At 41.4% G+C, this 14,291-nt stretch overlaps 1 pseudogene; it reads left to right on the top strand.

The window, feature by feature from the left end:
- The first annotated feature begins 519 nt into the window (after nt 1–519).
- LOC127683623 (TD and POZ domain-containing protein 2-like) lies at nt 520–1,600 on the top strand (annotated as a pseudogene).
- The last annotated feature ends 12,691 nt before the right edge of the window (nt 1,601–14,291 follow it).

Below are 14,291 nucleotides of genomic sequence, written 5' to 3'. Positions count from 1 at the left end.
TACAGAGAAGGGAGAGTTGCCAGGAGCCATCCTCAGAACTCAATGCCAAGAACTCTCCATACCAGGAGCCATCCCCACCTGGCTCTCAATGCCAGGAGACCTCGATATGCAGCTCCCTGGTAGTAAATCACATGAATATATGCACAGTGTGCTGTATTCCTTATCTCACTTACATGCTAATGAAGAACTCACTGAGTTCACCTATGAGAAAACAGCTGGTTATCTACCTGAGCAGATGAGGCTATCTAGGCTTCATAAGGTCAGGCTGGGAGAGAGCCCGGGCCCACCAAAAGAACAAATAAGCTTAATTCAAGGTTTCCCAAATAAACCATTAAAGGAAGAAACTCCTTGGTGTTGCGTCCTCTTTGCTGGCGAAGGTGGAGGCGACAGAGAAATTGAAACTAAAATGTAAAGTGTACCTATAATTGTGTTCAAAAGAATGAAGAGTAAATAACTTCTGGTGTTCTTTTCAGGTCAACATTAACCTTCAAACTACCTCCAGCAGAAACGTCAGTGGACATGGACGCAAAGGGCCGGGGCTCCGCACAGATCAGCATTAAAAAATCTGCTATGAGTGGACCATTAGCAACTTCTCATTTTGCACGGGGGGAATTCAGAAAAGGATTTCAAGCCTAGTGTTCTCATTAGAGGCCAATGTGGAAGTGGCATGGTGTTTGACAGTGAACACAAATGGGGTTGATGAAGAAAGCAAAGATTACCTGTCAGTTTACCTGGGGTTCCTTAGCTGTCCAGAGAGCCCAGTTTGGGCAAAGTTCAAATTCTGGATCACAAATTCTCAAGGAGAGAAATGTCAAAGTATGAAAAACCCCAATGTCGTAAGTTTTCAGCAATATGAAGACCGGGGATTCAAAAAGTACATCCTTCGAGGTGTCTTCCTCTCCCATCAGCAATGGCTTGTCGCTGAAGATCAACTCAGCCTCTGCTGCAGCATGAGCCTAGTAGAAGCCATCTTTAGCATGCCTGGACAGAAGATGACACCTGTAATCAAGGATTCAAGATAGATGTTTACAGATGACCTAGCAAAGCTGTGGGAGAAATCTCTCTTCACAGACTGTTCCCTATTGGTAGGTGGCCATGTATTCAGGGCTCACAAGGCCATCCTAGCAGCTCGCTCTCCAGTTTTCAGAGCCATGTTTGAACAAGAAATGCAGGAGAGCCTAAAGAACCTCGTTGAGATCCATGACCTGGATCCTCAGGTCTTCCAGATGATGTGCTTCATCTACTCAGGGGAAAAACACCACACCTCAACAGCAACTCCATGGCCACTGGTGTGCTGGCAGCAGCTGAAAAGTATGGCCTGGAGGACTTGAAGGCCATGTGTGAGGATGCCCTCTTCAGGATCCCGTCTGTGGAGAAAGCTGTAGACACTCTCATTGTGGCCGATCTCCACAGCACACAGTGACTGAAGACTCAGGCCCTGGATTTCATTGCACTTCATACCTATGAAGTCTGTGAGACCTTGAGGTAGAAGGCAATGTTGGAGTCTCATCCCTACTTGGCAGCTGAAGCCTTCCACTCCCTGGATTCTGCACAGAGTATTTTCTTTGAGCCCTCACTCAAAGGCATAAAGAGATTTTAGGAGCTGGTCAGATATGACCAACTCCTGTCTTCCAATGGCAGCACCCAATTTAGTTACCAATGACTTCTGGTTAGAGTACAGTATTGCTGGAGCATTTACACTGCATCTGCAAGAAAGCAGCATGGTGGCTCAGGATTTAAAACAGCTCTGCTATGTTAAAATTGCAGGTGTGAATGGCAGAACAGGAGTCTCAGACAATCTAGATGATATCTGCCCTGTTGATGTTCTTGTTTGTTTTTGTCTGACATGATGGAAACTGGGATTCAAGTTAGGTGCTGACCATGAGCACAGCCCAAAGGAATTTCATTGGGGAAAACTGTATGTACTGATCTAAACAGAACAAATGACCAGGGCCCAAAGAAAGGGAGAAATCAAACATAAATATTTATTTATCTAAGACTTAAATGACAATGAAGACTTTTTTAAGGCTCAGTTTGTGGGAACTCAGCTGCCAAAGGAATTACTGCTCTGTCAGAGAACTGTGGTTCAGTTCCCAGCACACCCAGGAGAGTTTTCAACCACCTATAACTGGTCATCCAGAGGATCTGAGGCCCATCTCTGTTCTTCATGGCCACAAACAGCTCTGTAGACAAAATCGTAACCCAATAAAATATAATATGAATAAAATATTTGAAATCAGTCTGTGGATTCCAGAGATGTTTATGTTCAGAGAAGTCACATATAGTCCAATCAGCCCTGATCAGCTGTGGATATTTGTGGAGACTATCTTACCAGTATTACAAACACTTTGTCTTTTTTCTTGGCATCTACATTAGCCAAAAGCTCCATCATCATGCTCTTATGATGACTGAGAAGTGTAGACTAATGTGGGGGAAGTCTACTCCTCCTGGGAGAGAAGTGTTTGTTGGTCAAAGCATGCAAAAATCTTTTATGTATTTTGAAAACATTCGAAGAGATTGATTCATTATGTATTCATACTCCCTAGGCCAGTTGTTTCTCATCTTCTCAATGTTGTGCCCCCTTAATACAGTTCTTCCTGTTGTGGTCAACCAGAACCATTAAATTACTTGTTGGCTACTTCATTACCGTAGTGTGGCTCCTGTTATGAATTATACTATAAAGATCTGATATAGAGGATATCTGATATCCAACCCCCATGAAATGGTCAATACTCTACCAGACAGGATGAGGGAGCCACAGTTTTGGAAGCATGGCTCCAGGCCATGCCTGCCTTCATACCAGCTAGACTTCTTACAGAACTTCTTGTACTAAAGTTCCACCACACCTAATTCCACAATCTCAATTAACCTCTGTACCCCACCACCTTTGGAAGTCTTCATTTCCCATTCTTTTTATATCTTGTGGATGCCACAGATCTTTCCCTTCTAGCCTCCCTTCACAACTCTAGGCTCTGCCCCAGGTTTTAAATCCAGCTGCACCCCTGCTAACAGAAGTGTCACTCTTTCCATGGTAAGAGAATGGTAAGGGCAGAATCAAAACTTGTCCTTTGCTGTCCACGTACTATTTCCCCAATCCTATTCCAAGCTCTATAGTGGGAAATTTGATGTGTTTTTTTCTGTCCTGTAAAGCACCAAACCAAGTGGATCACAAAGAACTTATCCCCCATCTTCCTACCTACAACTCTATCCGTCATCTCAGTCTGCAGGCATTCACTAAGAGCATAGCAAAAGAACAGGGCAGGGAAACAGTTTTGGAAACTGAAGAAGTCAGAGCTCCCCCTCCATGACAAATTCAATCCCCTAATCTGATCTATAGAGTTAGTTCATTACATCAGCTTCAGCCATCCTTTCTGCCTTCTTACATCTCCTTTGGGTCCCAGGGACAATTCCTTTTTAAGTTCCCTCGCAGTACTTCCAGGCTGTACGGTAGGCCCTAATTCCATCATTAAATCCATGTTACCTCACTGACCAATCCTGACAGGGAAACATGGAAGATGCCTGTAGATATTCCTCAATCCTTCAGTTCTTCCTCCCCCACCCCCAGACAGGGTTTCTCTGTATAGCCCTGGCTGTCCTGGAACTCACTCTGTAGACCAAGCTGGCTTCAAACTCAGAAATACACCTGCCCATGCCTCCCAAGTGTTGGGATTTAAGGCATGCACTACCACTGCCTGGTAATCCTTCAGTTCTTGTAGAACTACACCTACCTTTCTAAAATACAAGTCTATACCAATCCTGACCACTTTTCATGTCTCCTTGAATTCCAAGGAGACAATAAAATCAGATTCTGGTGTAATTTCCTTCCTCCTGTGAACCCCTTGAGAGCCCTAATGTACCCCCATTCCTAAGTGTCAGCTTCCCGTACACAGGATCATCAAACCACCAGTAGCCAAAACTATTAGGTTTAATGAAAAGTTCCTGCCTGACCGCAGTGATGGCTCTTCTCATCTGTCAACTTGACTATGTTTGGATGAACTATAATCCAGAATTTATAAATATCTTGTAAAAATGTAGAGAAGATCAGGTCCAGGCCTAGTAATACAGGGCTTTCATGCCAGCTTTCAGGAAATATAGGTATGCAGGTCTTTGATGTCAAGGTCAGTTTATAGAACAATTTCTAAGCCAGCCAAGCCTAAGCAGTGAAAGATGTAACAAAACCAAGGGGGCATGTTCCAGTCCCATCAAGCAGCAGCAGTGTGCAGAACGGGCTACTAGAATGTATGTTAGATTTGCCTTTTACCAAGATATAGAGATGTTGGCTCTTCCAGCACCAAGCCTGCATGAATGATGACATATTTTCCATTATAAGGATAATGGACTGAACCTCAAAATGCCCAGGCTGCCCCAACTAAATGTTTGCCTTTATAAGAGTTACTTTGGTCATGGTGTCTCTTCACAGCAAAACAAACAAACAAACAAACAAACAAACAAGCAAAAAAACCAAAAAACACTTAACTAATACAGCATACAGTAATCATACTCTTCAAAACTCCAGAGAAGAACAGAATACAAGGAATAGAACTGCTATACAACACAGACAAATGTAGAAATTAGGATCTAAATCTTTAACCATTGCAATCCCAGAGTCTTAGATGCTAGCATAGACAACACAATCAATAACACCTAGGGCATTATGTCTACACTAGAGCCCAGGTATCCTAACCCAGCAGTGCCTGAAAATTGCTACATGTCTGAAGCATGAGGAAACACCTTATAACAATCTGCATAAATGTGATAGAGTTCATTAAGGAGACAACGAAGAAATCCCTGAAGTAAATGCATGAAAGCATATATAGTGTGAGGATTGAGAGAAATCCATTTTGTATGCTACCACCAGATTCTAATGGGGGGTCTCTCAGAGAAGTTTCCAGGTAGTTGGCCCATAAATTTATTTGAGGTAAGCCAGATGATGCAGGGAAATAATGAAAGACTAGAAAATATCTATAAAGACTTTTTAAAAGCCTGTATGACCTACACATTCTTTGACCCAGAAACAAGGGAAAATTGCTAGTGGTAAACATCGTTTTTTTGCTAAACAAACTGCCCCTGACATCATTCAGGAAATTCCATGCATGGATAGATTTTCTGGTAAGCAACTTCCTTTAAGTTCATATAGGAAGACTATATGACTGAGAGCCCTGGCGTTCAACCCCCCTACAAAAACTGTGGGTAACTTTAATGGAGGAGCGCAAAGCCATATACTTTTTGTGGGCACAGGGGTACAACATTTCATTTGGAAGAAGCACTGAGGCCATTTTCAAATAAAACAACATTGGTACAGAGAAAATGGACAGCAAGACCTGTCCATGGACTAGCCAAAGAAAGATGGACTTGGGAGTGGAACAGGTAACCCATTCATTCATATTCATCCCTAGAGCCCATACTTCCTTATGGGAAGACATTTACTCATCAGATGGGAGCCCAAATAAAGTTTGACCCTGAGGGCATGAAAGTGCTGTGTAAGAATGGATCAATCCTTGTTTTCACTTGGTCCTGGAGGAAGAGTACGAATTGCTTCCTCAACCAGCTGTATCTCTAAGCTTCTTCTTACCCGCAGAGGTTCCTGGAAGAAGTCTTTGAAGTCTGGGCATAAAAGGGACCCAATAGGACTTGCCCATCTTAGGACCTCAGTTCTACTCCAATTGAAGGCTGAAGCTGCTCCATTCTGAATCAGACAAAACCCAATGTCCATAGAAGCCAGAATGGGGATTACCAAATATCACTCCTGAATTGTCCACATGAGACCTGCTACATGAGATGAGTCAGCCAGGCAACTGAGTGTCTGCTAAGGACACCCAGCTTGGTCAATTTGAGGTCACCTAACTATGGTACATATACAAAGTTGGGCAAAACATACTGTGAGTTGCCTGGATGTAAACCATTCTTTGCATTCCAGTTCCATCATCTGGGAGGCATGTATGGGAATTTCTGGGGTCTATCAGGTTTAACTCTAGGGTTCAGGGTTCACTGGAATAGCCAAGCCACCATATGAGGCTGCCAGGGGCAAGAAGATAGAATAGACCCCTGAGATAGATGTAGCTTTTAAGACCTTTAAAAAAGTCTTCTTGGAGGCACAGGCTCTGGCCATTATGGACATGCCCAAGTCCTCCCACCTGTATATAGATGAAAGAAAGGGAATAGTCAAAGGGGTGCTCACCAAAACTTTGGGCCCATAGAAAATCAGTGCGGTTTTAATTAAGAACCTGAGCTTGCTTGACAGTGGTAGCACTCACCTTTAATCCCAGCATTTGTGAGGCAGAGGCAAGCAGATTTCTGAATTTGATGCCAGCCTGGTCTACAGAGTGAGGTCCAGGACAGCCAGGGCTACACAGAGAAACCCTGACTCAAAAAACAAAACAAAACAAAACAAAACAAAACAAAACAAAACAAAACAACACAAAACAAAACAAGAAGCTGACTTGGTGACCCAAAGATTGCCAGCCTTTCTCTGGACCATAGCTACTACTGCCCTGCTAGATAAGGACCCTGACAAGAAAACAATGTGACAGGCACTTGTTTTCATGCCCCAATCCCCATGCTATCGAGTGGACCCTCAAGAATCCACTTAGCCAATGGCTATCCAATGCCAGATTGATGTACTTCCAGGTGTTACTTTTGAATTCCCTCACATTAGATAAACCCATCATCTGCCCTTAACCCTGTCCCCCTGCTACCTGACCTATCCTCAAATGTACAGCATGATTGCTCTATATCTTTGGGGCATGTCCAGAACATCAGACCAGACTTGATTGACATACCCTGGCCAGATGCAGAGCACATTGACTTCATAGATGGGAGCAGCTTCATCCAGAACAGAATCAGGTACACAGGGTCAGGAGTGGTGGACTTGGACTGTGATTTTTGAGCATCCGCTCTTCTGCCAGGCACGTGAGCCCAAAAGGCTGAGTTGACAGGTCTAATTCAGGCTTTGCAGTTGGCAGATGTGGCTATAGCCAACATTTGTATTGACAGGAGATATGACTTTGCCAAGGCTCATGCACATAGATTCATATATCAAGATTGAAGATGGTTGATTGTTGCCTGCTCAAGGAAAGACCATCAAAATAAGGAAGTAATATTTGCTTTGCTGTAGGCGTTATGACTTCCTTTCTAAGTGGCCATAATTCATTACCCTGGGCATCCAAAAGGATCATGTGAATTAGCCTGAGGAAACAGACAAGCTAATAAAGCAAAAAAGAGGCCACCCAAGCATTTACTACCAGCATCCTGATAGCCTTGCGACCCCCTGAACTCTCAACCATTCCTGAGTATACTACTGAAGACTAACATGATCAGAAGAAAATCAAAACATTTTACAGAAGAAATGGTTTCTAACCTCTGAGGGCTTTAAGGTCCTATCTAAGAAGTTTGGTATGAAATTCGGCTATCAGATTCATCAAGTTTTGCACCTGTGTCAGCAAAAACTTAAGTAATTGCTAATAGGGGTAAGATACAAAATATTTCAGTTAGGATTCTTGATCGATCAGGTAATCTCACATTGTCCCACCTGCCAGGATATAAAAACTTCAGTAATAACAACCTCCTAATCAAGGATCTCTAGGAAGAAAAATTAGGAGCTAGAGCCAACAAAGATAGAGAACTTAAGGCCAATTTCCTTTATGAATATCGATGAAAAAATACTTAATAAAAGAATTGCCAACTAAGATCAAGAAAACATCAAAACAATCATCCACTATGATTCATCCCAGGGGTGCAGGGATGGTTCAATATAAGGAAATCCATCAATGCAATCCACTCCCTAAACAAACTCAAAGAATAAAACCCACAATATCACTTCATTAGATGCTGCAAAAGCATTTGACAACATTGAGCATCCTTTCATGCTAAAAGTCTTGGAAAGGTCAGGAATTCAAGGCCCATCACCAAACATTCTCAAAGCAATATAGAGCAAACCAATAGCCAACATCAAACTAAATGGAGAGAAATTGAAGCAATCCTACTAAAATCAGGGACTAGACAAGGCTGCCATCTGTCTCCATATCTTTTCAATATAATACTTGAAATTCTAGCTTGAGCAATTAGACAACATTAGGAAGTCAAAGGGATACAAATTGGAAAGGAAGAAGCCACTACTTTTTCATAATAAAGCTTTAAAATCATGGGCTATCTCCTCTTATCTAATCATGCCAGGTTGGAGCAATGAAACAGGCTTCTCAGTGCTTCCAGAACACAGACTGGACCAAAGAAAAAGAAACTCTTCCTTGTCTTTCCTTCTCTGATGTGGAAACAATCATGGTTGATTTCTCCTTGCCAATGGCCACAGTCATCTGTTCTGTTCAGTTCAAGGCAGAAACATTTCTCCAAAGAAACTCAGTTGTTCTCTGCCTAGGGCCAGCTCTAAATTGAATCACAGTTTCCAAAAAACTAGACAAAATTCAAAGAGGAACATTAACAGCATAGATGTCAGGTAAAGTGTCCCAGACTGCAGTGATGCCTATTGCTCACCTACCATTTCAATATGTATAACATATTGCAGGTGTTTTAAATCCTGAGCCACCATGCTGCCGTTCCCCTGATAAAGTGCAAATGCTCCCTCAATACCGTTGTCTAACCAGAAGTCATTAGTGACAAAACTGGTTGTTGCTGTTGCAAAAGAGGTGCAGGTCACACCTGTCGAGCTCCTGAAATCACTTTAGGCATTTGAATGACGGCTTCAAGAAAGGACACTGTGCAGAAGGACAAAGGATTTTGAACATTTCTTTAGGTTCTTCTCATCCATTCGCTATTCCTCAGGTGAAAATTCTTTTTTTTTATTGATATATTTTTTATTTACATTTCAAATGATTTCCCATTTTCTGGGTCCCCACTCCCCTCAAGTCCCATAAGCCCTCTTCCCTTCCCCTGTTCCTCCATCTACCCCTTTCCAGTTCCCAGTTCTGGAATTCCCCTATACTCTTGCACTGAGTCTTTCCAGAACCAGGGGCCTCTCCATTCTTTTTGGACATCATTTAATTTGTGGATTATGTCTTGGGTATTCAAAGTTTCTAGGCTAATATCCACTTATCAGTGAGTGCATACCATGATTGATCTTCTGAGACTGGGTTACCTCACTCAGTATGATGTTCTCTAGCTCCATCCATTTGTCTAAGAATTTCATGAATTCATTGTTTCTAATGGCTGAATAGTACTCCATTGTGTAAATATACCACATTTTTTTATCCATTCCTCTGCCGAAGGACACCTGGGTTCTTTCCAGCTTCTGGCTACTACAAATAGGGCTGCTATGAACATAGTAGAGCATGTGTCCTTATTGCTTGCTGAAGAATCCTCTGGATAAATGACCAGGAGTGTTATAACAGGGTCCTGAGGAAGTGTCATGCCCAGTTTTCTGAGGAACCGCCAGACTGATTTCCAAAGTGGTTGCACCATCTTGCAATCCTACCAGCAGTGGAGGAGTGTTCCTCTTTCTCCACATCCTCACCAACACCTGCTGTCTCCAGAGTTTTTGACTTTAGCCATTCTGACTGGTGTGATGTGAAATCTCAGGGTTGTTTTGATTTGCATTTCCCTAATGATTAATGATGTTGAACATTTCTTAAGGTGTTTCTCAGCTCTCCAAAATTCTCCATGTGAAAATTCTTTGTTTAGCTCCGTACCCCACTTTTTAATGGGGTTATTTGGTTCTCTGGGTTCTACCTTCTTGAGTTCTTTGTATATATTAGATATTAGCCCTCTGTTGGATTTAGGGTTGGTGAAGACCCTTTCCCAATCTGTTGGTTGACATTTTGTCCTTTTGACAGTGTTCTTTGCCTTATAGAAACTTTGTAGTTTTATGAGGTCCAATTTGTCAATTCTTGATCTTAGAGCATTAGCTATTGGTTTTCTATTCAAGAACTTTTTTCCTGTGCCCATGTCCTCCAGGGCCTTCCTCAGTTTCTTTTCTATTAGTTTCAATGTGTCAGGTTTTATGTAGAGGTCCTTCATCCATTTGGAGTTGAGCTTAGTACCAGGAGATAAGAATGGATCGATTCACATTCTTCTGCATGCTGACCTCCATCTGCACCGTTTTTTTGAAAAGACTATCTTTTTTCCACTGGATGCTTTCAGCTCCTTTGTCGAAGATCAAGTGACCATAGGTGTGTTGGTTCATTTCTGGGTCTTGAATCCTATTCCATTGATCCACATGCATGATATTGTACCAATACCATGCAGTTTTTATCACTATTTCTCTTTAGTAAAGTTTAAAGTCTTGGGTACTGAATCCCCCTGAAATTCTTTTACTATTGAGAATAGTTTTAGCTATCCTGGGTTTTTGTTATTCCAGATGAATTTGAGAATTGATCTGTACAGCTCTATGAAGAACTGGGTTGGGATTTTTATGGGGATAGCATTGAATCTATAGGTTGCCTTTGGAAAGATGGCCATTTTAAGTATATTAATCCCGCCAATCCATGAGCATGGAAGATTTTTCCATTTTCTGAGATCTTCTTCGATTTCCTTCTTCAGAGATCTGAAGTTCTTGTCATATAGGTCTTTTACTTGTTTGGTTAGAGTCACCCCAAGATACTTTATGCTGTTTTTAGCTATTGTGAAAGGAGTCATTTTCCTAATTTCTTTCTCAGTCTGTTTATCCTTTGAATATATAAAGGCTACTGATTTGCTTGCATTGATTTTGTAGCCAGCCACTTTGCTGAAGTTGTTTATCAGCCGTAGGAGTTCTCTAGTAGAGTTTTTTAGGGTCACTTATGTATACTATCATATCATCTGCAAATAGTGATAGTTTGACTTCTTCCTTTCCAATTTGTATCCCTTTGACTTCCTTATGTTGTCTAATTTCTCTAGCTAAGACATCAAGAACTGTATTGAAAAGATATGGAGAGCCTTGTCTAGTCACTGATTTTAGTGGGATTGCTTCAAGTTTCACTCCATTTAGTTTGATGTTGGCTACCAGTTTGCTGTATATTGCTTTTACTATCTTTTGATATGGGCCTTGAATTCCTGTCCTTTCCAAGACTTTTAGCATGAAAGGATGCTGAATTTTGTCAAATGCTTTTTCAGCATCTAATGAAATGATCATGTGGTTTTTTCCTTTGAGTTTGTTTATGTAGTGGATAGCATTTATGGATTTCCTTATATTCAACCATCCCTGCATCCCTTGGATGAAGCCTTCTTGATCATGGTGGATGATCATTTTGATGTGTTCTTGGATTTGGTGGGCAAGAATTTTATTTAGTATTTTTGCATCGATATTCATAAGGGAAATTGGCCTGAAATTCTCTTTCCTAGTTGGGTCTTTATGTGGTTTTGGTATCAGCGTAATAGTGGCTTCGAAGAAGGACTTGGGTAGTGTTCCTTCTGTTTCTATTTGGTAGAAAAGTTTGAAGAGTATTGATGTTAAGTCTTCTTTGAAGGTATGATAGAATTGTGCACTGAAACCATCTGGTCCTGTGCTTTTTTTGGTCAGAAGCCTATCTATGACCCCTACTATTTCTTTAGGGGTTATGGGTCTGTTTAGATGGTCTATTTGATCCTGGATTAATTTTGGTAATTGGTATCTGTCTAAGAAAATGTCCATTTACTCCAGATTCTCCAGTTGTGTTGAGTACAGATTTTTGTAGTAGGATCTGATGATTTTTTGAATTTCCTCGGTTTCTGTTGTAATATTTCCATTTTCATTTCTAATTTTGTTAATTTGGATACTTTCTCTGTGCCCTTTGGTTAGTCTGGCTAAGGGTTTATCTATCTTGTTGATTTTTTAAAGAACCAGCTTTTGGTTTTGTTGATTCTTTGTATGGTTCTCTTGGTTTCTACTTGATTGATTTCAGCCCTGAGTTTGATGATTTCCTGTCTTCTTCTCCTCCTGGGTGAATTAGCTTCTTCTTGTTTTTGGGCTTTCAGTTGTTTCTTTAATCTTCTTTTTTTTAAATTTTTTTTAATTCGGTATATTTTTTATTTACATTTCAAATGATTTCCCCTTTCCTAGCCCCCCCACTCCCAAAAACTCCCGTAAACCCCCTTCTCTCCCCCTGTCCTCCCACCCACCCCTTCCCACTTCCCCGTTCTGGTTTGCTGAATACTGCTTCATTGATTCTTTCCAGAACAAGGGGCTACTCTTCCTTTCTTCTTGTACCCCATTGGATGTGTAGATTATGTTTTGGGTAATCCAGGTTTCTAGGTTAATATCCACTTATTAGTGAGTGCATACCATGATTCATCTTTTGAGTCTGCGTTACCTCACTTAGTATGATGTTCTCTAGCTCCATCCATTTGCCTAAGAATGTTTGGAGTTCTGTAGGCTTCTTGTATATTCATGGGCATCTCTCTCTTTAGGTTAGGGAAGTTTTCTTCCATTATTTTGTTGAAGATATTTGCTGGCCCTTTAAGTTGTAAATCTTCACTCTCATCAATGCCTATAATCCTTAGATTTGGCTTTCTCATTGTGTCCTGGATTTCCTGGATGTTTTGGGTTATGAGCTTTTTGCATTTTGCATTTTCTTTAACTGTTGAGTCCATGGTTTCTATGGTATCTTCGGCATATGAGATTCTTTCTTCTATCTCTTGTATTCTGTTGTTGATATTTGCGTCTATGGTCCCTGATTTCTTCCTAAGGTTTTCTATCTCCAAAGTTGTCTCCCTTTGTGCTTTCTTAGTTGTTTCTACTTCTGTTTTTAGATCCTGGAAGTTTTTGCTCAGTTCCGCCATTTGCTTGTTTGTGTTTTCTTTAATTCTTTAAGAGGTTTTTGTGTTTCCTCTTTCATGACTTCTGCCTGTTGATCAAAGTTCTCCTGTATTTAAGTGATTTTTGCGTTTCCTCCTTATTGGCTTTTGTATTCTCCTGAATTTCTTTCAATGATTTTTGTGTTTCCCTTGTAAGGGCTTCTAATTTTTGATCCATTTTCTCCTGAATTTCAAGTATGTCCTTCATGTGTTCCTGTACCAGCATCATGACCAGTGATTTTAAATCCAAATCTTGTTTTTCTTGTGTGTTGGGGTATGCAGGACTTGCTATTGTTGGAGAATTGGGTTAGGATGCTGCCATAATGCCTTGGTTTCTGTTCGTAATGTTCGTACGTTTGCCTTTGCTTTTAGCCACCTAGTTCTCCCAGGTGTTAGATGGTCTTATTGTCCCTGGCTGGTGCTTCAACTTACTGTGGATCTTTAAGGTTATCTCTGCAACACTGGATGACTTGGTTTCCTCTGGCTCAGATTACTGATATGCTGCCTTCCTCTTTTGTGCCTTTGGAGCCCTTCTCAGTATTGCCTCAAGCAATGTTATACTTATGTTGTCAAGGTCAACCAGGCCTTCTCTATCTGCTCTATTGTGGAGAAAGATGGTGTGGTGGGGGTCACTCCCTGTGTTGATTCTCACATAGGACACAGGTCCGGCGATGGACTGACTTGCAGATGAACCGCCTATGTGCTCAGTTCCTGAGTGCAGGCAGACCCCTGGCGGTTTGCACCACCAGAAATCTAAAGCTCAGGGTTATATAGTACCTAGTGACCCTTTTCTGTCCTGGCAGGCAGGGAGTATGGTCTTGGGGCTTCTCTCCTTCCACAGCTCTCTTCTCTCTGTATTTTTGAAGAGCGTAATTGCTGTACATTTTCTTAGTTAGGGTGTTATGCCTGTGAAGAGACTTCATGACCAAAACAATTCTTACAAAGTCAAACTTGAGTTTGCCCTTTACAAAGCACCTTTAGTTGGGGCTGGCTTACAATTTTGGTGGTTCTGTCCATTTTCATCAATGTGGGAAGTATATCATCCTGTAGGCAGGATTGGTGCTGGAAGAGCCAACAGCTGTACATCTTGATCAAAAAGAGACTCTAACCTAGAGACACGTGCCCCAAACTGCCCACTGCGGCTGCTTGCTGGGATTAGAACAAGTCCTCTTGGTTCTATTATATCTTTCACTGCCTAGACTTGTCTGTTTTAGAATTAGTTCTGTAAACCGACCTTGAACTCAAAGATCTGAATGCCTTTATTTACTGAATGCTGGGATTAAAGGCCTGTACTACTAGGCCAGGACCTAATCCTTTCTTTACACTTACAAGACTTTTATAAAACTTCTGGGTTGCAGTTCATTACAGATATAGTCAAGTTTACAATTGAGAACAGCCATCACTGATGTCAGGCAGGAATTTTTCTTTGGACCTTATAGTTTTGGTTGTTTAAGGTTTCTGTATACAGGGAGCTAACACTTAGGAATGGCGATAGGTTAGAGGTCGGAAGGGGTTCATAGGAGGGAAGAGATTGCACCAGAATCTGCTTATTTTGTCTTCTTGGAATTGGGAGAGACAGTGAAAGTAGGTCA

Source organism: Apodemus sylvaticus, chromosome 4 (genome assembly GCF_947179515.1).
Source record: "Apodemus sylvaticus chromosome 4, mApoSyl1.1, whole genome shotgun sequence".
Taxonomy (NCBI): Eukaryota; Metazoa; Chordata; class Mammalia; order Rodentia; family Muridae; genus Apodemus; species Apodemus sylvaticus.
This window is presented reverse-complemented; position numbering and strand designations above follow the sequence as displayed.